The sequence below is a fragment of the Triturus cristatus genome, chromosome 3_2 (assembly GCF_964204655.1).
Source record: "Triturus cristatus chromosome 3_2, aTriCri1.1, whole genome shotgun sequence".
NCBI classification, from domain to species: Eukaryota; Metazoa; Chordata; class Amphibia; order Caudata; family Salamandridae; genus Triturus; species Triturus cristatus.
The window spans coordinates 821,564,130-821,590,340 of NC_140584.1; the positions used below are offsets into that span (position 1 = coordinate 821,564,130).

At 43.2% G+C, this 26,211-nt stretch overlaps 1 protein-coding gene across 6 annotated transcripts in view; it reads right to left on the reverse strand.

Annotated features, from left to right (window-relative positions):
* CFLAR (CASP8 and FADD like apoptosis regulator) overlaps positions 1-26,211 on the reverse strand; it is a 388,388-nt gene that overhangs the window by 310,157 nt on the left and 52,020 nt on the right. For all 6 annotated transcript variants that reach the window (XM_085649017.1, XM_085649015.1, XM_085649014.1 and 3 more), the window contains exon 2: positions 19,052-19,221. The gene's annotated coding sequence lies outside the window, so the exon portion shown is untranslated. The remainder of the gene's footprint in view (positions 1-19,051; positions 19,222-26,211) is intronic.

The following is a 26,211-nucleotide window of genomic DNA, read 5'->3' on the forward strand; positions in this document are numbered from 1 at the left end:
TGCAACGTGCAAAAGAAGCATTTCTTTCATAAGATATGTGGTCCCATTCAGAGCTCAAAGTGCTAGTAGACGCAACACAGAAATGAAGAAAATAAATATATCACTCTGCAAACGAACATTGCCTGCACAGATTAACTAAGTTTACTTTCTTGGTTAAGGCTCTGTTCTTGCCCTCTGACATTCCTTTCAAGTTGAATAAAAAGAATTAAGAAAATAATGCAAGCTTCAGATTCTTTTCTACAATAACATGAGCAGGAATCTTGTTTTTGATCCCTGGATCACAACACATTTTAAATTGCTTTCATGTGAACGTACGACTGTTACGACACCGTTGAGCGAGAAAAAAAATAAACCACTAGACTGGGCAATTCAGTAGAGAACCCTTTTAATTCACAGGGCTTCAAATTGTCTGATTCTCCTCCAGTAAGTGATATATAAAAATAAGTATGTGTTTCACATGTATGAAAAGCTGAATTTCATGGAGGTAGCATGTGGCGCTCCAAGACAGGTGACTTGGACAGACCTTTAGTCCTGTCCCGTAGGCTCATGGTGAGCTGCGCCTTCAGCGACAGCTGTTCACATGACCGACAACACTACGCTTTTAGCTGCCCTTCTGTTTTTGGGTTGCCATCTCTTCGGGCTTTCTGTCCAGAAACTTCTCTGATCTGCCACGCACAGAAGATTATTGATATATTCAAAATCAATCTGTATTTGCTTGACGTGGAATATCTAGCACTGGACATCAGAAACGCCATGGGAGCTGCGGCAGGGGCACTATGGCGTCTCGTGTTGATACAGAGGAAATCACAATAACTTTAGATGTAGTTTGACGCAGCACTGTTACCGCTACAAACAATGGATGGGTAAACTTACTGATAACTAGTACACTGGTTAACTGGGCTTCAATGGGGGATGATAGGGTAGGGATACAATAATAATATTTCAATGTGACACTAGTGACATCTGTCCCTGGAAGGAAGACAGGATGATACTTCTACTGCGGATCTTGTTCCAGTTCCTAGAAGGGCTGAGCAATGCACCAGCCTCTTATTTCGCTAATAGTGACACAGTAAAACTTTCTTGTTCTTTACATTGAAAAGCTGAGTCACAGTATGAGGTCTACTATCACAGGCTTCACGGATAGAGAGTGGATTATGGACTACCCAAGCCTAACTTCTGCTTTCCTAGACGCATACTAATGAAAAGGTGTCCAGCATGCACTGGGACATGGAGTAGATCAAATGCAAAAGGTAATTTTGCTGTTTAGAAAGGTGAACAGTACATCGCTTTGTTTCCAGCATAAAGAAAATGTATGTAAACTCTTACTCTGCTGGTACTTTTTACCAGCTAGATTTGGGGCAATGTCTGGTAGTTTCAAACGTTTTTGAAGGGACTGTCAATATTCTGTCACCAAGAAATGCATATGGTGGCACTGCCAGAATACCCAAACCACTGGGAAATTATTTTGGCTGTCTTCAAAGAAATAACAGGCATACTCCAGACCTCAGACCCCCGAGTTATGATACGAGGCCACACAGGCGAGAAGGGCTGTTAATCTTTAATGGCATCCGATAGTAAACGGATTACACATATGCTTCTGGCACAAGTCATTCAGGTCTGGGAATCTCGTCCCACTGCACCGCTGAGTTTATGGCGGATCAAACTGTGGAATACTTTCACCAGGGAGAAACTGAGGGCAACAAGCCAAGATAAGCTGGTAAGATCGGAAGGCTTTCACAGGCCATGTTAAAAACAAGCATTTGTAATGCAATAGGTCTCGCATTTGCGAGAGTTAGTGCTATTGGCATTTTAAATGACAATGCCTTTTATTTATGTATTGATAATTAACACATAAATAAAAGGCATTGTCATTTACAATGCCAATAGCTCAAACTCTTATAAATGCGAGACCTATTGCATTGCAAAGAAGCGGCCGCCATTGTCCCGGGCTGCTTGGAAAGTGAAAGCGCACATAGCGACTGAGTGTTACATAAAAGCATGTTGTGCCAGCAGTAGGAGAAACTTGTAAAAGAAAATAGTGCTTACAGACTAAATAAGGCACACCGTGTAACAACAGAAGTAAAAGGAGAGGAGCTGGCCTAACGGCTAGGGCGCTCGACCTCGGACCTCGGGAACTGGGTTCGAGTCTCGGTAATGATGCAGAACATTCTGTGATTCTGGGCAAATCACTTAATCTCCCCGTGCCTAACAAAAAAATGTAATGTGTGTCCTCATGTATTGTAACTGGTGCTATGTAAAGCGCTCTGCTACCCGATTGGATTTAGGTCAAGTTTGCGCTAAATAAAACTCTGCAAACAAAAAGAGAGCGGTGCTTGCACACTTCAAGTACAGAATGATGCCTTACTTTAAGTTTTCAATGCCTGTCCCTATTTTCAGAACACAAACTAACAATCAAAAATGTGTTGCAACTACTTGCCAAGGCACCACAGTACATGCAAACCTCCACCTGCAATGCATTCTTCAAGATGTTTAAATGTACTGAACCCAAGACATTAAAGAAGCTTGGTCATAGAAACTGTTGAACCTTTTGATACTTGATGCAAACATGGTGAAGATTTTTTTTTTGCCATCGCACCAGATTAACCCAGGGGAGTTGAGGATTTTATCCTAAAGATCCCTCGGAAGAGGAGGAATCATTAGTCATGCTGCGGACATTATGTTAAGATGAATCATATGCTAGTACCAGGATACAAAACAATGCTTTTCAATTAAACATAACGTGCAAGTTCACAACGACAGCCACACCCGACACAGGCTCCACCAAAAATCACTCTGGAGCCTTTAAGAGAATGACCCAAAGTAACACAAAGGTACGAGAAAAGAATGACCCAAAGTAACACAAAGGTACGAGAAAAGAACGACAGGCCGCTAACGTATTAGGTGCACAAACATAGAAGGCGCTGAGCACACAAAACACGGCCATTGTGGGTCAACGGGGAAAGACGTGCAGTAACACTTCCAGCCCACATAACTAACAACAGGAACCTCAGTTTGCTGAAAGTAGATCTCCATCCACTGTTTTGGGAGGAATGTTATGCTTTTCTACATACATTACATCAACCACTTTGAAAAAGCTTAAAGTATACATGCACGTAGGCATTTGGGACGCACTGTTGTGCCCTAGTTAACAGTGTGCTGCCTTGCAGCACACTGCTCAATGTCAGTCTTTTATTTAGGAGTCTACATGCTATGCACTGAGGCGCAAAAGCGAAAGCAGGCTGGCTGGCGAGTGGTGCGCGATGTGCGCACACCATGACGAGAGAGGAAAGCCATATGGCGCCTCTGCTCGTCGTGCGCGTAACCGCACGCCCGTCGCCAGTGCACGCGCCAGTGGGCTGAAGCGCTTCCCCAAAAGTGGATTGCATGGCGGCACGATGCACGTGATTGTGCGCATGCTCGCCATGTAATCCACTTTTGGGAGCACTTTTGGGAGCCCCTTACTAGAGTCTCGCATCGCGATTGCTACGCAATAGCTAGGCGAGACCTAATGACCCCTGGTGTGGCTGTCTTGTTTGTCCCGGAGATGATCAAATGCTCCAGACAGGCAGCAATGCCCCCTGCCCCTAATAATGGAGGTCTAACAGAGGAGCCTGCATTATCTGAATATTATGGTATTTATGTTTGTCTACTGCAACGTACTATTACAATTAAGCGTGACATTTCTGACTGTTGTAACTGCTGTCATTCTGTTCACAGACAAATTATTTCCGGCGATATTAAAGGCCATTTGCCACATTTACCGTAACAGCTGCTGCTTTGTTTGTGTGCTCCTATTCTGGCGCCCACAGTTCATAGATGTTGCCCTCATCCGGATGGTCTGTGCTCATAGCTTGAATAACTGCTCTGTTGGTAGTGTTCTGCTCACTGTGGCTCAGATCTTGCTGGTTAGTGAGATTCTGTACAATATTCCCAGCCCCACGAGAGGTGGAGAACTGCTAGAAAAAAAAATCCAGACCCAGTCGGGAGGGCTGGGGGCCTTCTACAGAACGCCACTAAGAAGCAAGATCTGAGCAGCAGTAAGATACCCATGGGCCCATGCTCAGCAGACTTGACAAACAGACTGAGCTCATGCAGTCCACGGCGGGCCGAACAGTGCTGATTAAAATGCTGATATTACCAAGATTTTTATACCCCTTTCACAATATCCCTATACCCTTAGGGAACACTGTCTTCCTCAAGCTAAGGTTTTCGCTGATGTGGTTGGGGTGGGGGTGGGGTGGGGTGGGGTGGGGTGGGGAGGGAAGTAACTTGAGACTGAATTGGGAGACGCTTACAATGCCAGTTAAGGGGGTGGAATTGCGATTCCAGGCACTGAACAGTACTACCACAACACACAATTTCATGACGTGGCATTTTGGTTCCTGCTGAATTGTCGGGCACCCCATGCAAAGCAGCCAGGTGGAGGAGCGCGAGTAGTGTACCTGTGTAGCATCGAAACTTCTAAGACCTATGCAAACTATTCAAACAGTGAGTTGGTTGCTGCTGAAAATTGCATACTACGCAGGAATGAAAAATGTGCTCCCCACTAGCCAAGAAGGAATCCCTAAAGGGTCCGCAGGCTCATTCCATCAGGACCAAGCTCTCTACGATGGCACTAGCAAGGGGACTACCCATTCTGGACATCTGCCAGGCTGAAACGTGAGCATCAGTGCATGTTATTTAAACACTATGACTTAACCTCAAGGGCTAGTGGGATGGCCTTTTTGCCTACGCAATTCTGCAAGACTTCCTGATCGGAGTCCACTCTTTAGACCTCCACCTACGAGAGGTACTACTGAGGTATCCATTCTAAAGGTGAGAAATCGAATCCATCATAAGACCAAGTTACTTACACTCTGTGACGTTCTTTCTGGTCTATGCACTATTAACTACAGATTTCAAACTATCCTCCCTCATGCCCATTTTGTGGATTTGACTCCTGGACATCATAATAAAGACTTAAGTTATGTTGCAAGGACACATATATGTAAAAACAACAGTTGATGGACAGAATGCAGAACAATGTCATCCATTCACCCCAGTACAGAGATCTAGGCCTAAATCCATCATTTTTTTGCTCACCATGCCATTCCAGTTTGAACCCAGCCAGGATAGCTTGATTCCAGTGACATGGAGAGTACGGGACCCACGTCTGGGCATACCCTTCCCACTCGAGGTGACAAATGCAAAAACAGTTGAAGGACAGAATGCAGAACAATGTCATACATTCACCCCAGTACAGAGATCTGGGCCTAAAGACACATATATACTCATCAGCGGAGAGCCATTATCAACTACCTACATATTAATTAACCCTTGCACCTTCAGTCTTTTTGCTTCTTCCTTTGTTGAAAAACGATTTTCTTTTAAAATCCTCTTTCAAAAAAACCTTTTTACTTGGTATATCAGTACGTTACGTTTTAGGTTCCTTGGAATGGGAGGTCATGTCATGCTGATTGAAGGTGCAATTTAAAAGTATGATAAAGACTGAAGGACCGTATTATGACGTGGAGATGATATAATTAAATGGAATTGGCAATTATTTGGCGCTGAAAGATCTTGGCACGGAACTATGACAGCAATCCATTGAGGATAAAAGACATCTACACAATCTATCATGATCTGATTATGTGACCCACTTGGAAGCTTTTTATTTTTTGAACCTGCAAATTACTTTTCTCTTCACTTTCCTCAAAATGAGCCCTAAAGAATTGGTTCGTGAGCTGCGAGACATGTGTTGGCGGTGACTGTATCAAGAACTACTCATGAGACTTGTACTTAGTTTTAAATGTGGTGAAGAAGTTATCACTGTAAAGAAATATTGGATGAAATGTTCTGATATAACAAGTAAAATGGTTTTTTGAAAGAGGATTGTAAAAGGAAATTGTCTTTCAATAAAAGAAAAAGAGTGAAGGTGCAAGGGTTAATTAATATGTAGCTAGTTGATAATGGCTCCCCGCTGATGTGTATATAGGTTTCCTTGTAACATATCTGTTTATTGAGTAACTGATATCGTGAGGTAGTAGTCTAGCACAGGGCCGTTCACAACTCTAACCCATAATATAATCAAAGTCCTAAATTAGAATTCAGTAAACGGTCAACAGCGATTTGTTTGAAGCGCTCCGCCCGCGTCAGTGCATGGAAGAAGAAAGATTATGAAGCAGACTTCAACATGCAGGGGTGGCACTTATGGGCGGCTCTGCTCCATCCCTTCCAGGGCGGCATAAAGTCACAGTGGAGACATACAGCACAACCTGTAGCAGTGTGGGGAGAAATCCCCTGCTCCAGTATGGCGAAGTTGGATAGAGGATCACCAGAAACAGCGCTACCAAAAAGGAACTTTTCTTCAAAGTACCTGGCTTGTTGGTGCCACTCTGGTGCCCTTAGTGCTTGCAATGTACAGAATGCGTCTCCCTGTGGCGCACTGCTCCTCAGCAGTCATAGTTTATAGAACCTGCCTGGTGGGGGAGTTCTATTTTTTAGCTTTCAGTTAACAGCTGTTGCTTTGTTTGTGGTGCGCTCTTTAGCACTCTTATCTTTATGAGTTTCCTGCTTCAGATTACTTATTAACCCAAAACAGTTGCGTTATTAACAAAGCTCACACATAACATGGCTTTCCATTTGGCGTGTGCCGAGAACAGCAATTTTCCCTCACTCCCTTGTATGACAATGGCCATTTGTAGGTAAAGGCATAATATTCCTACCTTGAGAAACAGCAGTCTTCCCTTCATCGTGTAATGGGTCTAATATTCGGTTTTATTTCAGATTGTTTGCTCTGCATCCGATTACTGCTTCCTTAAGCCTGTGAGCCATGTTTGCAGTACATAAAACACACACAGAAAAAATACCCACACACACATTTTTGTTTGTGGCTTCTTTCCAAGGACGAAATGTACCCAGTACTAACAGAGCTCAACGTAGCACAATGCAGATTTACATATTCGGTTAGTGACTACCCCCATTATGTCTATATTTATGGCATCATAGCATTCATCATAACTTGCACCACTGAATAATTTCCTCAGCTCTCTACTGTACATGAAAACAAATAATCCACCTCCCCCTAAAACAAAATAGAAATTTTCTTAAAATACACTCTTTGTCGAAAAGCACAAATGTTTCCTTATCAGACAATAAACGTTTTTCTCCAAACAAGCTTGTCCTTTGTTTAAATATGCTCAGTCACCAAAGAACCGATTTTTCGTGTTCTGTATTATTTTTAACAAGAATGAATGTATTACCGCCCCACACAAACTGCTGCACATCCCCATGCATAGTCTTGTACTGACAATGTACAACCATCACATTCTCAAGATTAGTCTCACATTTCCAAGAAATACTTCTCATGCTCATGTCTTCACATTTTCCAAGTATGGCCTCTTAACGCTAGCTTGTACAAGTAAACTTAGTATTCAGTTTGACTTGGATTCTCATCATATCCAAGCAGTAACAAGCATTGGCATAGCCAATAGGTCTCGTTTTTGGGACCTTATAAGTATTTAGTTATGCAACTGTTGCATGGCTAAACACTTATAAGGTCCCAAAAGCAAGACCTATTGGCTAAGCCAATGCTTGTTTAATGTGGGAAGGGTCTATGTCTCTAGCAGCTCCTGATGGCCCTTCTCCCACCTCAATTATAGTGACAAATAGCGTACTACTGGCCCAGTGTTTTGCAGATATGGCGCCTACCATACAGTTTATTCATGTGCAGAAATTAATGAATTAACATTTGTAAGACGAGCACATGGTGTTACATCCATCTAGCGAGACAACATCTCATTGAATAGGCATTGTGAGTAAGGACTCCGTAGTTTCCTGTGTAAAGTAATTGCAACGTGTGGCAGTAAGTATTGACATTTCAAGTTGGTAAGGCTGCACTATGGTAAACATATGGAATTAGACGCTTGCATTGTAGAAAGAAGTCCAAGTTCACTTGTTTTATTTAGAAATCTGTTTATTATTAAGTTTGCAATTAGAATCATACAGTACATCTCATATTGGCAGGGAGCATAGTTACATCTATTGCATGGTAAAGGCTCAGGACACATCACATATAATCTTAACATTTTGTACCAAATGAGTGGCATGTAGCATTGTCCAAGGTTGTAACCTGTGAGGCTATAAGTAAAGCTATCACCACGTGTGGTTTTGCGATCGCATCACTTGTGGAGAGCATCATACTGCCGTCTCTGTTGCCAAATGCGTACGTGTCCCAGTGCACCCCTAAACAGATATTCAAACATTGCTAAACGCCCCATTCTGCAACTGGGAAGCTGTCTCCTCCACAGCGTAGCAACTAAAACAACATCCAACAGCAGCTCTCAATTTTAATTCTAGATGCCCCTCCCCTCATACCCCTCTCCTGTCGGGTTCCTCCCCCCGGCCCCCGCCTCCAGGAGTACCATGTTTACTATTATCCGAGCCGCGTCATGCATTATCATAGGTATCAAAGTAGTTATACCCAGCGTCGGTCCAAGTTCACTTGTTCTACATACCACGTTTTCTTGGGCATATATATTGGCACTGACATGCTACGATCTTTATGTTTATAGATTTATGTCTCTGGCTGTCTCCCAGCATCTATAACCAGTCACATAACTACAGCTCAGATTAACACGATCACTACACGTTCCTTTGTAGAACTCGTAGAGCTCATCATTCAGGCACCTAGTGACACTGGCCTCAGAAACTACTAAAGAGGCAGGATGGCTCTTTTCCAGGATCCTTCAACGGATGCAGGAATAGTCTATGAAAGAAGCTCGCGCACTAGAGTAGAACTGAGAGCAAGAAGGAGGAGATGCATCACATTATGCAATGCCCTATAGATGCGCCACGCACAGGAGGAAGCAAAACCCAACAGAAATGGAACTGCAGTATCTGTTCTGCTTTTTTAGTAAACAGACTACTGAAGAAGGAAAAAATCCCCATAGACTGATATCCAGATCAGCAATTTGTAGTAGGAGTGGTGTAGGGCAACCGGATGCTTGTTTTTAACTCCTCTGTCCTTGAAATGTAGGTTACCGAGCCATTGGACGCGAGTAATGTACAATTCACAATATGGGGGCACAAACTAAGCAAGCGAGATGCTTCCCTTACTGGTTGAGACTGTGATGTCCATTCAGAGGCCTTCAAAGAGGCTTGGCCAGTGAGGTGACCTGATGCCGCATAACGCACATAAACCTATTAATAGAAGGCTACTAATGGAGAATGTTCCTTTACTGTAAGGGCTTCAATAGGGGAACGTATAACACTATACCTCTAATCACGTGCTGTCTTGATAGGCCATCTTCAGCCTGAGGAAGAATTTACAGGTAACCATTCAGTTTTCAAAGCCAGGTGAGCCAAGCCACGAGTACTATTTAGGGTGGTTCCCATGTTAAGGCTTTTGGTTTCTGTTTAATAGGCAGTTCAATTACCCAAACTACAGACGTTTATATTACAAGGTTTTGTTTTCAAATGTTCCTATATGCTGGTTCTTGCAAAGCCTTCAAGTTCTAAACAAACTACACATTTTTAACACAACCAGTCTTCAAACATACTGGTATATATATGCAAGGGATACTTTGGCGGTGCCAGGAACCTGGAGAGTGCTTTTAAATCTAATCTAAACACAGTACCTTATCGCTAACGAGGTTTAGTGTCCAGGTTTAGTGTCCTTGTCACAAGGATGTGCTCCCACAAAGATTACCCAGAAAATCCCCTAACAATAAACCCGCCACCTAACTAGTGCCAATGCCACTTTGCAATGGATATCATTTGGTTTAAAAATGCAAAAGCTTTATCGGAATGACACAGCTGGGACTGAGCTCCACTAAAAGAGCTCCAACTAGTCTATCCCGTATAGGAGGACAGGAGGCTATCTAAGTCGTCCATTCCCAAAGACTAGGATGCTTCTGCTTGTGTCTGTGATGCGGCATCGCTTGCTGAGCCAAGCAGTAGGATTCCTCACTGTGACCAGTACTCATGTTTACATGCCCAACAATATTTTATTACAGCATTGAACTTCTTTTAATTAAACAACAAATTAGCAGCTAACTGTGGATTGATATCCGGAAGATCCTTTCTATTGCAATTTTAAATGCAACAACGAATAACCTCTAACAAAACCGTAATGCAACATGGAGCTTGAGTAAGGAAAAAAGAGAATAACTTGTATTTGCAGGTATCACCAGCTCCTCCTGCGATCCGGTGTATGACCACGTGTGCCTTCACCAGACCAAGTGCACAAAATGACGAGATTATCACTGGTGTCAGCCAGGATTGTGAGGGGTTCACTGCACCCCAAGGAAGCACATGTTTTACCACTCTACCAGTCAGTGGAGTCACGCAAAATGAAGGGGACTCCTGCAGAATGAGGAAATGGGCCCCTGACACTCCCTTATGTCACGTATATTCATAAGCCTTGGGTGGAAAGAGGCCTTCTGAATGGTTTTGGCACCACAGGGGCCTGCCTCACACCCCTGCTACCAGGGGACCTTGCTACGTCACTGAGAGCAGGACATGACGAAGTAATCAAGTTTAAATGCATTATGTGGGAAATAAGAGGAAAGGGCTTCCTGGCTAAAGGAGGAGTAAATATATTTTCTTTATCTAGCTATTTCTTGCCAACTATATTTTGAATGATGCTATGAATGACTGGAATATACAATGCGACATAGGATATGTCAGCAGCTGCGGCCTCAAGATATCAAGAACTAGGTTTGGAATTTCATATATAACAAGACAAATTGGTCCGGACGCAAGTGAGCGCCCACTGCGCGAAAGTGAAAGCAAGCGCGCACGCTTGGCGGGGGCGGGGGAGCGCATTCCAGGCTGGGGAGCGGACCCTTTGAAGTATGATGCCGAGGGCGCCAGTGGGCTAAAGCGCTTCCCAAAACGGATTGCATGGCGGCACGATGCACGTGATTGTGCACGTGCTCGCCATGTAATCCACTTTTTGGAGCACTTTGAAATGCCCCTCTTACTAGAGTCTCGCAAAGCGATTGCGTAAACGCAATAGCTAGGCAAGACCTAAAAATCGTTTGCCCGTCACTACACCTTCCACTTTTTCTTCCATGTTCCGCATCCAATCTTCTCATAGTAGATTCTTCAAAAATCAACTTGGAAGAGGATGTTTGAAAAATTACACATACATCACAATCTCAATCCTTAGACAGCAGTACTATTCCATGGACGAGGCAGATTTTACAGGCTCCGTAAGGTAGAGCTACACCTATCTCACAGGATTGATACAGAGACTGCAGTTTTATACAGTGCCAATGAATTAATTACCATCACTGGCGAATATCTCCTGGCCAGGCCTGTTCTATGAGTCATGGGTCACTGGGCAATCTAGTATTGTAGGTTTCCTACGTGACTACAGAAGATATAGGAACTATGACTGCTCAAAAGTAACAGAGGCTCTGAGATGAGCCTTGACTCTTTCGCTACCAACGGTGAGTTGTCAAGACTGACTTTCAGAGGTGGTCAGGGTACAGGATCTCAGGCACACCATGAGCATACAATTATACATCTAAGAATTGATATGAAGCCAGTGCTGTCATATTGAAAGTATATGTCTATTTATATTGAGAAGCAATAAAAAAATAAGACATTAAAATCAGAATCGCCAATTAAAATGTAAAGATGCTGCAACTTCTGCAGCAAGGATATGCCTCAAAACATTAATCTGGTGGTTGCAAGCCTATCCACTAAAGTACTAAAGCATTTAGTCATGAGGTCAATGCTCTAAGACAATACTTATTGTGAATAATGTTCTTTTTATGGCGACGAGAGGCAGAAAAAGAGTTCACTCAAGAACAAATGGACAGTCTCACAAGTATGCTCCAAACATTCATGACCTGTTGGTAAAAGTTCTAGAAAAGCTCCCTTTGATTTTTTTGTACAACTAGGGTCAGGTTCCTAGGCTTAGGTTGGTTCTTGAAGAAATTGCAAAAAGGGAATTGCTGCAATACCTTGTCGGTGAGCTCCCAGCTAAAAACATAACTAGGTAGCCCTGCAGCCATAGTCAATGCCACATAGTCTCATGGTTGTGAACACTTTAAACCTCATCAACATTTAAACAAGTGGATCAGTTCATTATGGTTTCTAATGGACTAAAGGGATTTCGGTCAATGTCTAGATGGAAATAAATAGCGACTTCCAATGTCTAAGAACTGTACTAACACACATAGCCCAAGATTGGCTGTCAATTTTGGGAACTCGGTCCACCCAGAGTCAGCCCTAGTCACAGGACATTGAGCTACTGGGAGGAACTAGGTTTGGCTGGGATTAGGAGCAGTGACTATACAAAACGGACCACAATGTTGAACCAGAAATGCTGAGGCTCAAGAGATGAAATCAATGGTCCCGAAATGGAACAAATGAGCCAATGAAAAGGAAATTACTTAAAAAGGCTCAGGTGCAAAGTATTTTAATTCAGTGTTCATCTGGGGAATATCATCGGCGATGAATGGAGCCAGGAAAACCTAACAGGTTCCCTTCCAACAAGCAGGACATAGAGGAGGCACAGGAGAAGATCCTGCTCTACATTAAGTCTGACACTCAAAGTGCACTTCACCTTCTGGGACTCCTCCCATCTTTCTTCTGATGTGCATGCTACTAAGTCACACCAAGCATCCAGGTAGACAAGCCTCTCATTTTGGACTGGCTTTTTCTCTTTGAGCACCACCTTGCAGTAGGTCTTTGGAAGTCAGTCTCCTCTCAAAGAAGTACAACTGCTCAATCTCCTCACTGGGTCCAGTAACTGGTGTGGTGCTACAGTCTTCTGCTTAGCCAAATCTTGAGATTCACAGCAGACATCATCCAGCATCTCCAGCACGTCACTCGTGTGTAGCCACAGTGCTTCTATTCTGCTGCAGGAAGCTTGGAACCACCATTCCCAGCGATGTCGAAGGAGGCCTCTGGGGAGGTGCCCCTTGACTGGGGAAGCTGTCACTATTGGAGTTTCTCTCACCACGCTGCACCAAACTACAGGAGAAGATCCTGCCAGCCCTTCACCCTTAGTGACATTTAGCCAGAGCCAGGAGCTGCTGAGAAGCCAGACTGCCTGGATAGGCTGGAGTACGAGGATCCTGCTGATGGGGTCTCTGTCTACTTAGTGTTAGCCTGGAAAACAATTGCCATTCTGCATTTATTGTATGTTTAGTCATTGACACTGTGACACTGACACTTTGACAATACAACATTCGACTTCTTACTTTGGAGAACCTCAATATGATCTTTACCAAAATGGTAAGAAATTGACAATAACGTGCACTATTCTGAACTGTTCTTTTGCTCACTTTTTTTCAAGTCTTGCTGTATATGTCTTGAGGTACTTTATCCAAGAACATTACTGTATTTGGGAATTTGTGAACTACAGGGGCTTGACCCAACGGTCTAATATATGTACTATATGTATTTTGAACGTATTCATAATTTACCTTACATGATGTATATAGCACCTATCACTGTAATCTTGGACTTTTTCCTTCTGCTATTTAGGTAATACACTTTTTTATGCACTGCATCACATTCACTAGCGGTAGATCTCGCATGACGTAATTAGATTCTTATTGTACAATTGATTTTGGCACATGCATGCTCTATTCTAGCTCTGGTTAAGTCATTGGTTAAATCTATATGATGAAATACGTGTTGGCTAGATCCGGATAAAAAAATTGAGAAACATATACCAATAAAGAAGATACACTTTTATCCTGTTGACATTTGAGGATTTCTTCGGAGTGCTTGCATCTCAAGTCGCATATAATCAAATGATTATAAGTAAAAGAGCATAGAAAACTAATTTTCCAAATCAGCATGCAACATCAGTAAAGCAGGCCATATTTTGTGTACCTACTAAAACAATTGAATATTGTAGATCCCAGCCATGACTTTGTGGTCAGAAAATGTAAAATATTTCTGAACTACTAAAGCTATTTTTCTGAAATCTAATTAACCCAGCTCGATTCCTATTCTGAAGGCAAGAATTGCATTCCTTAAGAATATAGATTTCCAAGGTATCTCCACAAGCTGCAGAGACAATCTTGATAATCCTACCACAATTGAAGAAATGGTTAGGTAGTTTACCTGCTATTAACTCACACAAAGGGTCACCTGATTTTCAAATACCCTCTCTTGGATGCAAAATACCATTGGTCATTTTCCCTTCCTTGGAGAGATATAGAATACCACTACTGAAGCAATTTTATTGATAATTCCAATTTAAGACAACGACCCACAACCTTTAGCAGCAGTTCAATCAGGGTTTTCCCAAAGGGTACATATTCTAGCGCCAGTACTGCACATTTTGAACCATTATCAAGAGCACTAGTTACATAGATTCCACACTTGGGAGTAGTATAGCTTGACACTGAAAAGGCCCGGTCTCTTGGCAATTGCCCCAGACACTTCTGAATACATTTCAGCCGAAGAGGGATTATAAAATGGGGAGGTACTGATGGTGGGCTGTACAGAGATCTCCTCAGCAAATATTAAGTCCTTTGCTGGACATTTCACAGTAGAGGGGCTGTACTGTCTCAATGACATATGCAGGAAAAGTCTTAGCTGGGATGGGTCTTCTAAGCATCTCTCGTGGAGGTATTGTGCCTGCGCAAGAGTTTATCACTGCTGGATCTCTCAGCAAAGGATGGATGTGGGTCTATACGGGATATCGCTTTGTGTGTTATATGTTGATGTGCCTCGAAGAAGAGTGCTTCATTTAACACATCTTATCTCGAGAGGAGGTTATGCTGGCAATCTGTCTCCAGGAAGAACAGTTATAGTAGATATTGGGTGGGGGAAGGGGAGATGGAGTTGGCCCCAAATGCTGACAGTAGAGCTATGACTGGCACCCTCTTGACATAGGATCAAACACTGCTGCCCCATTCTCTAGGTCTCCAATGTGTTACTTTGAGTGTGTACCTTCCCCGCTCCTCCCTCTAATGTCCTCCATCACCTGCAAAGATGCCACACTGTACTCATTGAGCTGTGCTCAGCCCGCCCTGCTTCTCGGCCCTCTTGTACATGTCCCTTGGCTCTTTCAACGTTGTCACCAGTGTGCAAAATAGTTTGACACTCATGCTATTCACTCCTGCACTAGATCCACTGACACATAAGCTTTTGATGTTGGTCAATTTCCGGCCACGTCCCGTGATGTCTGCACCCAAGATAAATAAAGATGTGGGCTTGTAAGGTAGTTCTTTACACTATAAGTCCTCCCAGTTACAATAGTATTGTAGAACGGGTAGGAACACCATGTACATTGACATGAAAAGCTGGCAGCTTTAATTTTGGCAGAGCAGGACATGTACTCTTTGCTATGAATTACTGAATTTGATTTGGAAAGTGCACTGTAATCCTAAGGGGTGTCCTAACACTAATGAATCCGGTTAAAGAAAGGGAAAGTTAAGAAGACTTGAAGAGCAGGTTTTCAGGCGTTTCCAAAATGTGAGCTGAAACTGCAACTTATGTACACTAAGAGGGAGTGAATTCTGCTGTTTGGCAAACAAAAATGTGAAAAAGCACCGGCCAGTGTGAGTCTTCTTACATGAGACAGAATAAGAAGGCTGAATAAGTGCGAGTGGGCAATTGGGATATTATTTATGAAATTTTATTCTGAGATAATTATGGCCAGAATTGTGGAAAGCAAAATTACATAAGAAAGCAACTTAAAATAGAGCATTTAGTGGCAAGACGCCAATGTAGTTTCTGGACATAAGCAGAAATAGACGTGTGGGAAGGAAGACATGGGATGAGGTGAGATACTGCAATTCTGAACCACATGGAGTCAGTGAGGCAGATAAGCAGGGATGCCTAGGTATAGAGAATTCCAGCAGTCCACCACAGAAGCGATGAGGGGTTCTTCTACAGTCATTCTGGAGGAGATGATTAGCAAAGGGATAATTTTGCTTAGCATTCGAAAGTAGTTAACCAGGAGGCAGAAACCAGGCTAATTTGATAAGACTAAAAAAAGAGAAGTCAGAAAAGACTTCCATGTTTCTGGCAACAGTGACAGGAACAGGGGTGACTCCAAGCTCTGTGAACAACCACAGAGAAGACCAGATGGATGTTCCAAAAATTAGAACCTCGGTCTTGTCAAAGTTACATTTAAGGCAGTTGATAGATATTCAGTCAGCTACCACTCGCACATAATGGGAAAAATCGATGGTGTTTTTTTTTTATTATTTGCTGAAGGTACAACAACTTTCCAGCTCGCATAGCAATGGGTTCTTCAATACGCCAGGCAGCATGCTGAATGCTTAGTTTTTCTGTTCGTCCACAACAGTTTTTAGGTCGAGCCTTAGCGCAGCACGCATGCGCTGCTCTAAGGATACGACCTCTTGTAGCTGAACTCCACTTTTCATAAGCTCGTGCGGATTTTTCAGCATTATTTTAATTGGCGTTTGCGTGTGTGTTTAGCACACAATTGGGTAAAGGCGGGCACCTGTCCTGCCTTTCCCAGCCAATGTAACCGCCCACGGCATAAGGCTCCCTGTTATGCGCACGGACACCATATGTTTTAAATTATCATGCCCAGACGCGGGGGCGATAATTGAAAACAGATTGCCTGGTGCTCGCTCTTGCGTGCACCACTCGCGGGCTTATTCTTGCCTGTCTCCCCTCCCGTATTGTGCCTTTCACCTCCTCCTCCCTGTTCACCAGTTGTGCCTTTTTGCACCACTCGCGGGCTTTCTTTTTCAAACGTAACCAGACTGTGCCTGTTAAATTACATGCTGAAGGAGTGTGGGTCAGTCTGTTGACTCCTCACAGCCCTTAAGCACCACAGAAGGGAAGGCAATGAGAGGTTATCCATCATAATGATGCAAAATGATTTCAGAAGTGGTAACAATGAAGAGCATATTTCAGTCAGCAATTCTGCATGTATGGCTTTTGCCATACTGCTTCTTTTTTACGTGCAGTAAATACAAACTGGTGTATTTAACCCAAGCAAAAGAATATGGAGTTCATTTCATTCTATGAGCCAGAATCAAAGAAATTGGAATTGAATATGGACCCCAGTCTTCTTTTGTAAATGGTTCCAGAACGGAGCTTTTGAGAAAATAATTGTTTTCCCAAGTTAGTAAAGCTATGCTGTTTTAATAATATGGTATTTTACCTTTTCATTGAAGTAATAAACGAGTGATAGTGCTGTCATTAGTACACTTGTAACAAATAACAGATGTCCTTTGGCCACATTTACTTTCACTGGCAAGGCATAAACTTCTATATTGGCAAGTCTGGTAAATGCAAATAAAACTGGTCAGGGCCATGTTTTTAGGGGAGGTCTGCTCTTCAAACAGATCTCAGAATAAACGTCACTCCACTGTATGGGCAAACACAATGTTGTATGAGCAAACACTACTCCGTCCTGGTGGAAATTAAAGTATTGGAAAGCTTTGCGAACAGCTGTCTTGAAGGGTGCACTTTTGTGTCTCTTCTATGCACTTAATTATTGCATTAGGAATCAATATACTCAAGTAGTGAAGTTCAGCAACAAGGCGTTCAACAGCATATTGGTGCAACTTTGATTATGGTAGTTAAGTATGCGAAGGTGTTTCACTCAATATACAATGGAAGCCATAATTTTCAAAAGTACGATAAAACTGTGAGGTCAGTGTGATGCATGTTCTTAATCTTCCCGTTTCATTTGTAACACATCTGTCTTTGATGAGGAAATATTCCGGAAGCAGTCACCTTTTTCTGCTATGATAATGCCTGTAATAGTTGTTTGGGGAGGAGTCGGGACACCTTGAAGATCCTCGATTTGCATACATACATCAGTACTACTTACTGGCTGCCGGCCGACCAGCAGATCTAGTCTCCAGTGGCTGCCTGGCTAGGATCTACGTGCTGCTCTTTTGCCAGGCCTCCTCATCAAGTACCTTTTCTATCTCTTTCTCCATACTTGCTGGGTGGCACCCAGAGTGGAGTATTAATACGGATCTCCAGCCAGATCGAGCCGCTTTCCGCTTTTAGGACCCAGCTGAGAGAAAGTTGTACATTCTTGAACCTCAGTGCGAAGATACCCACAGTGTACTGTTTACTGGTGGAGAGTCACGAAGGCCTTACAGTGGTGGAGGCGTGCTTGTATATAGGCGATGCAAGTATAGCACAATATGTGCCATTACCTCGGTCTCTAGTCTGTCTTAATTTGAGATCAAGTCCATCTCACTTCAGTAATGTCAGGTATACTGAACAAGGCATTCCAGTTCCCCTCTACAGTTTTGCTGCGTTGTCTTAGGCACGTCATATAATCTCCCTCTTTCATTTTTACGGGGTTAAGGGCATTAGTTTTCTCTGCCGTGAAGTAATGCTACACAGTAATGCTGTCCTCTTATGCCAAAGTCAGTTCTTGCAACTTTGTACCTTAAACAGCAGGGGTGTTGAATACACATCTTGAAGTGCGCTCTAGGCAGCAGAGTAGTCTTTCTCATATGTTGCATGTGACCATGTCAATGGCATCAGCAAAAGGTGCAAAGTCCGTTTAGGACCAGTGGCCTGGAAGGCGTCACCGAAATTCTTGTGCATATACACGGTGCGGAATAAGCATTTGTGAGCGTCCACTCTGTGGTCCAGCATGCTGTCCACATTAAAGAACTATGTTTGCACAGGCAGTCCATGCACTAAAATTAAATGCATCTATTTACATAAAATGTTGACTTTATTAACCGTAGTGCAGTTCATCGAATGCATGATAAATACACTCCACATAAAGCAGAAGTAAACAAGCATTGGCATAGCCAAAAGTTCTCGCCTTTGGGACCTTATAAGTGTTTAGCCACGCAACAGTTGATGTTGTTGCACCAAGGATATTGTGCTGCATAACTAAATAGGTCCCAAAAGCGAGACCTATTGGCTATGCCAATGCTTGTTTCCTCAAGTCACCGCTGCATGGTGACTTTGATGCAAAACCTAAAAATGTGAGGAGAAATATTTTTTCCGAACTGGAAAGAGAAGTTCTGCGCCTCTGTCCATAGTTCCCGGACTTTATCTTTCCGAACATTGAGACTCTGCCTTTAAGTGAAGCCTCCTTAAATGATTTGCAAACATTTTCTATTTTTCTTACCTGGTGAGACTGCGTGGTACCTCTCCTCCCAAAAAAAGAAACTACGTTCAGAAGGTCTCGATTCGTTGCACCAAGTGTTTCCTGATACCAGAGCCCCAGGTTCTTGACTCTCAACACCAGAGCATTTGGTCGCACAATGAGGCTTCACCTGGTGGCCGTTATTCTCTGTCCTGAGAGAAGTGAAAGCATGTTATGCATAATATCAAAACACAACAAAAAAAGTTGTTCCATTAAAATGTTTTTTTGAAAATTCATGTCATTTTGCTGCATTCTGTTCACTGCTAACATTAGAAAACTGAATTAAACAATTCAAGAAATTCCACTTACGCTTTTGATTCATTTCTCAGACATCTAGAGATACAAGTCAGAAAGATTGAGCAACACGTGACCGATCAGGAACAAATGTGGGATATTATCAAGTGGTTGTATATATTGTTGGCCTCTGATACCAGTCTCCAACCTAGATTTTATAAATGACTCGACACAGGACTCCCGAATAACTTCCAAACTACTTTATGCCCAGATACTTGGACTTACTGAAATAAACCATTATATTAAATTATTACATGTAATCTATTTTGTCTTTGTGGCTAGAAAAGCTGCTAAATGGCATTTTCATACCCTTTTCTTGCATATATATGTTTTAAAGCATGCAGGTCCACTTCGATTACATGACTTAGCAGCTTTTTTTTTTGCATGTAAACATTAAATTGCCATATAATCCAATATGTGCTGCACAAATTGCAGTTTCTGACAAAACTATTGTTTGCAGATAATAAAGGCTCTGACATGAATGAACACCATGCTCGAAACAAAGTAAACTGTTCATCTTTCAACTGTTGTCAGTTGAATTGAGGCATATAACTATGTGACAATTGACCATAAGATGCACGAATCTCCAAATGATGTACTGGGGGGGCGAAATGGAGAGCTTTAGTCTGCAGCAGAAAACGATTACCTTAAATAAAATTCAGACAAGATGGAAATAATTTTTTCAATATTCAAGTAAATTCTTGTTTACAACTGACACGCTCAAACAGCAATAATTTCATGGACATTCTCAAAGTTTTGAAGAATTGCAAACAGCCTGATGTCTTGAATCCGCAATTACCTCCGAATGAAACATACGTAATAGACATGGAATTCACTATTCTGATCCTTAATGTAAGGAGGTACTGTGCACCATCCTGTTTTCAGAAAACCTGGTAAACATGAAACTACAGACGAGTATTAGATCATAACTGGGATACAAAGAATAAACGAGTCGCTTTTTATTGTAAGATTCTTCTATATTCAGCCTTGTTCTGTGCTAAATGCATGCCATAACTGAATTGCACACTTGTTTCTTTTTTTTACATAAACTATTTTATCCAAAAATAGTTAACTCCTGTTGAATGCATTCTAGAGTCCTTTCTCTTTCAATACATATGCAGCTTATGTATTTTTATGGTACTAGGTCCCCTTTTTTAGGTCCCGCCTGCGTTGCAGCGCATGCGCTGCTCCCCTTGGCGAGATCTATTGTCGTTGGTCTTGTGTCGGGCTTCTTTGGAAGCGGGCTTGGTGTCCGCCCTGTCTCCCTTAGGCCCCACCCACCCGGACTGGACATTTTGCTCACGTGCTCGCGCTTATGAGAAAACACTCTCGCCGTTTGTTGTGTGCATTTTTGGGACAAATAAACAGTGGTGCGATGTTTTATTAGCGATGCTTTATATTACTGCCCCCTGATCACATTGCGATACAAGTGATGAACTCCTTCACACAGGAACAGCAAAAGACTGATTAGTCCACGATTACAACGTAAAACAACAGCAATGCTGTGATTAGCCCAGGATCACCACGGGGATACAGAGTAGGCGCGGGGTCAAGGAAGATTGGAGGCGGGGATGCTACAAGTGTCCGACCAAATGGTCATAGTGAGACTGGGGATTAGGAAGGCTTTGATTATTCACGGACCCCACCGAGACCAGGAAGTCGGAGTGAATGTATAAGTGTCAGACCGAAGCCCGCAGCACAGCGCTATGTAGGGGGCGCGCAGCCTCGCTGGGGAAGGAGGGGGGCGATCAGAGCTGGTTGTTTGGTCAGCCCAAAATCACACTAGGAGACCAGGGAGGAGCTGCGATTGGAACAGTGCCACCATGAAGCCCAATGATATGGTCGCATTCTACAGAACGACACTGCATATTTGTCATTGGAGTGCTAATGGTGATCCGGCCAAGGTCACAGGGAAATACAGGGAGACACTGTGGTCAGCCGTGACTCACCGCCGAGGGAGGTATTATGACCGTCCTAGGGTATACGTTAAGTGGATAAAATACACCAAAAAATTATGTTTCCGACCTCATTTACAGTGCATCCACTAAAGCGCAAAACCGGCTTCAACAGGGGGACTTGAGGATCTACGACAGGCACACCTAATAGGCATGACTATCTACTGAGTAAACTTGCTTCGTCACTGATTGGCAAGCGTGCGAGTGGATGAATGGGAGAATGTGTACAAACTTGAATGGGTGACTGGATGTATTTATGCATGACCGAGCAAGCGCATGGATGGATCATTAAATGGGTGCGTAAGTCCGCAGATGGTTGAATAATTGAGTCCATAGATGAAAGGATGAGTGAGTGCCTCGAAGAATGCTCACTTGGGCGAGTGAGTGACTACATGGATGGATCGTTGAATGGGTGGGTGAGTGAGTATGCAGATGGTTGAATAAGTGAGTCCATAGATGAATGGTTGAGTAAGTGAGTGCCTCGAAGGATGCTCACTTGGGCGGGCAAATGCCTACATGCATGGATGCAGATAGGTTACACCAACTTTATCGGCCGAGGCTTTAGAAGAAATGACAATGCCAATAAAACAGTACGGATCACTAATGCAAGGACAGTGGGACTCTTTCAACGTGGCAGGGTACCGTTGTGTCAAACTGCCCACAATCTATACAGAATTACCTCCGCTGTTATGCCAGTGGGCGCCTTGTGCAGAAGTGGCCATTCTCACGCCACCAGTCTACAGTATGCCAAGAATGGCTGCCAGTGTGCCCAAGCCAGCACTGTGCTCAGGGTGAGCACAGACCTGTAATAGATGGCAAATGATGCCAAGAATTACCACCACTGTGCCAAAAACTAACTGCCATCATGATGCCAGGGCCTGCAGTCTTATGGGGGAAGACACCCTAATGCACCAGACACTCATATTATATATCCCTCCACATACATGCAAACAATGATCCATAGAACACTATAAGCACACACCAAGCGCAAACCACCACAACATTATGTGTCTGCAGCAAACACATGCATACTCATTCCCACTGCCTTGCTAAACACCCAAGGCATGTTACAGACTCAATGCACTCCCTTCCAACACAGCGACTGATTTATCAGCCTTCAAAAAAATGCACAAGAATTTCAGCTGAAGCCTCAACACAATATATCAAAACGATACAACAAAACAACCATAACTTAACCACAACACAATACAGAAAAACACACCACAGACTAACATCCTTACACAGCATAATTATGTAATACAACTGTATTTTTGTGTTGTTGTTTTGTATTGCATGTTTTGCTATGTTATTGTGCTCTTGTGTTGTATTAGTGGTTCACTTTTGTGTTGTTTTGTAGCAGTGTTGTGGTAATGGGTTTTGTTGGTATACTGCGTTGCTGCTATTGAATTCTGTCATTTTGTGTTGTTGAAATGTGTTGTCTATTATTGTTTTGTATGTTTGTGCTGTGTTTTTTTCAACAGGTAGTGTGTTTTCTGTTATTTTTGTGTTACTACTGTGACGTGTTGCTCTGTCCTGATTTCATTGTATTTTGTTATTTTCTGTTCTTATATTTGATGTTGTGTAATGTTATTGTGGTTGTATTGGGGGATTGTGATATTGGTGTCATGATTTGGACTGTGTGTTATTGTTGTGGTATTGTAATATAGAGAGACTGTGATTTGTTTTTCTGCCATACCTCAAGCACAATCTGCCTGTGGTGTGGAGTTGACGTACAGTGTGGGGGCCACAGAATACTGATAGGGGTGTTAGAGCAGCGGTGGGTTCATTTGCTGCTATGATTTGGTCATTCAGGGGTAAAGGGGGTAGCACGGTGGTGGTGGGGGCTGATCATGTGCTGCTGTTAGATGATAGTGCCTTTGTGGTAGTAGTGTAATGTAGTGGTGGGAGGTGGTAGCACAGTGGTGTGAGTGGGACCTTTGTTCTCTTAGTAGTGAGACCACACTGCTCGGTGTGGTGGATGAACTCATGATTCTGTGAGGTGTGGTGGCGTTGGTGGGTTGATCGTGTGGTGTTGTGTGCGGGGTTGGTTCCTGGCGGTAATTTAGCTGGTATGTTATTGATTGATGTGGGTGGTACAGACATCACGTTGCGGCGGTAGTACAGTGGTATGGGGTGGTAGTGCGCAGGTGTGGAATAGAGTGGATGCAGGTGGTAATGTATGTGCTAAGTGTGATAATGGTGAGATCATTTCAGGTGAGAATGGGAAGGGCAGTATAGCAGTGGTATGTGGCAGTGTGAGGGTGCTGGGTGGTAGAGTCCTACTGTGAGAAGTTTCTCTAGTAGTGGCAGCTAGCAGTGTAGTGATGGGATGGGATGGTGGTGTGCTGTTGAGAGGGGTGGAGAGAGGAGGCCAATGGCTGTCATGTTGGGATGATCGTATGAGGATGGTGGGCTGGCAGTGTGGCAGTATGGGGTGAAAGTGTGGGGTATTGGATTGTAGTGCTGTCTCATGTTGGAAAGCCTCACTGAGGTTGGCAGTCCTGTGGAGTGCAGTATGAAATGGAATAAGCCCGAAAGATATTGTGATGATGGATATTGACCTTGAGGTGTAAAATAGGTCTGATGATGCGACCGCAGCTACTGTGTCAATTTGAAGATCAGTGCATGCGTGATTACGTCATGCACGTTCATCATTACACATGCACACCTACAGAATGATGCAGGCGTCGTTTCTTAGGTCGAGCCTGAGCAGTGCATGCGCTGCTCTGCGAGGCATGCTGCATTAGAGTATGGATTTGAAGCTCCGCCGACTCCCTGCCCATATCTTTTATTGATTTGTGTCATTGTCCTTTGTAAATGCTGGCTTCTGATTTGTTAGTAGGCTCGTTAGCCCCCCCCCTTATTACTACCTTGTCTTCATTTGTAACCTCCCATGAGGACTGGCCCTTTTACTTGTTACACAGGATGCTTTATTTAGTCTGTAAGCACTATTTTCTTTTATGAGTTTTGTCCTACTGCAGGAACAACATGCTGTCCTGCAACATTCAGCGTGCAATGCGCTCTTTCACTTTCCAAGCAGCACAGGACAATGTCAGCTGCTTCTCTGCAATGCAATCAGTCTCGCATTAACGAGAGTTTGAGCTATTGGCATTTAAAATGACAATGCCTTTTATGTGTTAAGCTTCAAAACAGATGAAAGACATTGCCATTCACAGTGCCATAACTTAAACTCACAAATGCGAGACCTATTGCATTGCAAATGCTTGTTGTTTCAATGTCTCCTAAAATAATGTCAAAGAAATCAACTTTAATTGCATTGTATGCTATTTAATTGTCTTTCCGTTAATTCTAAGTTGTCTTTCCATGCTAAATAATTTTTCAACCCGATACCAAAGGGGATGATGGACGGAGCGTTTGAGCAAATCAAACACTCACACCCAGTCAACTGATCTGGGTTTAATCCATCATCATTCTTTAGGTCACTCCACCACCCCAGTTCAGACATGGCCATATGCAAATCAGTCTGACCCTGTGCCTCATGGGAACAGTCCAGCCCGAACTGCCAAGCCATGTCTTCCCTGGACCGGAAACAAGCATCCTGGGACCGGTTTCGGGTTCATAACCCTCATCAGCCAGGCTATCTTGAATCCAGTGGCAAAGTGAGCAAGGGACCCACGTCTGGGCATACCCTGCCAACTTAGGGCGAACAAAGCGATACCAAAGGGGATGATGGACGGAGCGTTTGAGCACATTTTTCAACCCTGCCATATGAGTGGTCCATTACTGCCATATTGTTCCAGTGACCACATTCATCGCAAAGAATTTAACAATAATCACAGAACTTTGGAGGTTAAACTCCTTCTTAATGATGTTGTCAGGTCTGGACTGGTTTGGCTCAACTCATTTATGTTATTTTCCGTTGTACCCTGTTTTGTGAAATTCTTTGAATTAACTGTTGGTGTCTATCTTGAGTATTACCTTGGCTCTTATGACGTAAAGAAAGTAAGTGAATAAGGTCATTAGCTTGTTTTGAGGACAGGCCCTATTCTTTTGTATTATCTTCAGAGACAGGAAAAGTGAGGTCATTTCCACATTAAAGTAATACAAATCCAAACCATTAAATCATTAAAATGAAATTCTGATCCATATTTTTAAACACTAATAATAAACTTTAAAAAATACACTTAACTATACAGCCTTGGTGGGACTGAGCAGTCATGTCCACATCACAGCAGCACACCTGAATTGACTCCAATCACTACGGAAAGGGAGCCTCAAGCGACAAGAGCCTTGGTTGGCATACTTGGTGGGACTCCATAGATTTGTTGGTGACAGCGAAAACAGTAAATTAGACCAATCTGTTCTAGCCACCTGCCACTGTTCACAGCTTATTCTGTACGGTCCTCAGATGCCTCATTGGGCCCGAGGTTACATCACTGGAGGACCTCAAAGGGCCCCGGCAGGAGGTAGGGGGTGAGAACCCCCAATAACTATAATGACTGACTGACCAGGTGGGCTGGGGACCCTGAGAGAAGAGGTGAAAAGGGGCATCCCTGGATTACCATGGGTGCGCCTAGTGACTTGGATTCACAAGCAACTGTACAGGGACAGTAGGTGAGTGAGGGTGGTAACTATTCTAACCACCTATAGACACACCCAGAAGAACTTTAGCCAACATAGAGGCAGTGGGGCATGGACCAGTTGCACACATTACAGCACCATGCGACAAGGACGCAGAGCTGTAATCGGATACGGTGTGGTGGGGCAACAAGAGTAGCTACACCTGGATTGGCCTTCATGCTACAGCATCAAATCTAATATATGGCTGGTGGGAAGGAAAACAACGAACTGTCTCTTAAGAGCTTTTTTCAGACCATGGCAGATACGGTTGCACCACACTGACAAAAGAAGCAGCTCGGATGGAGACCATGG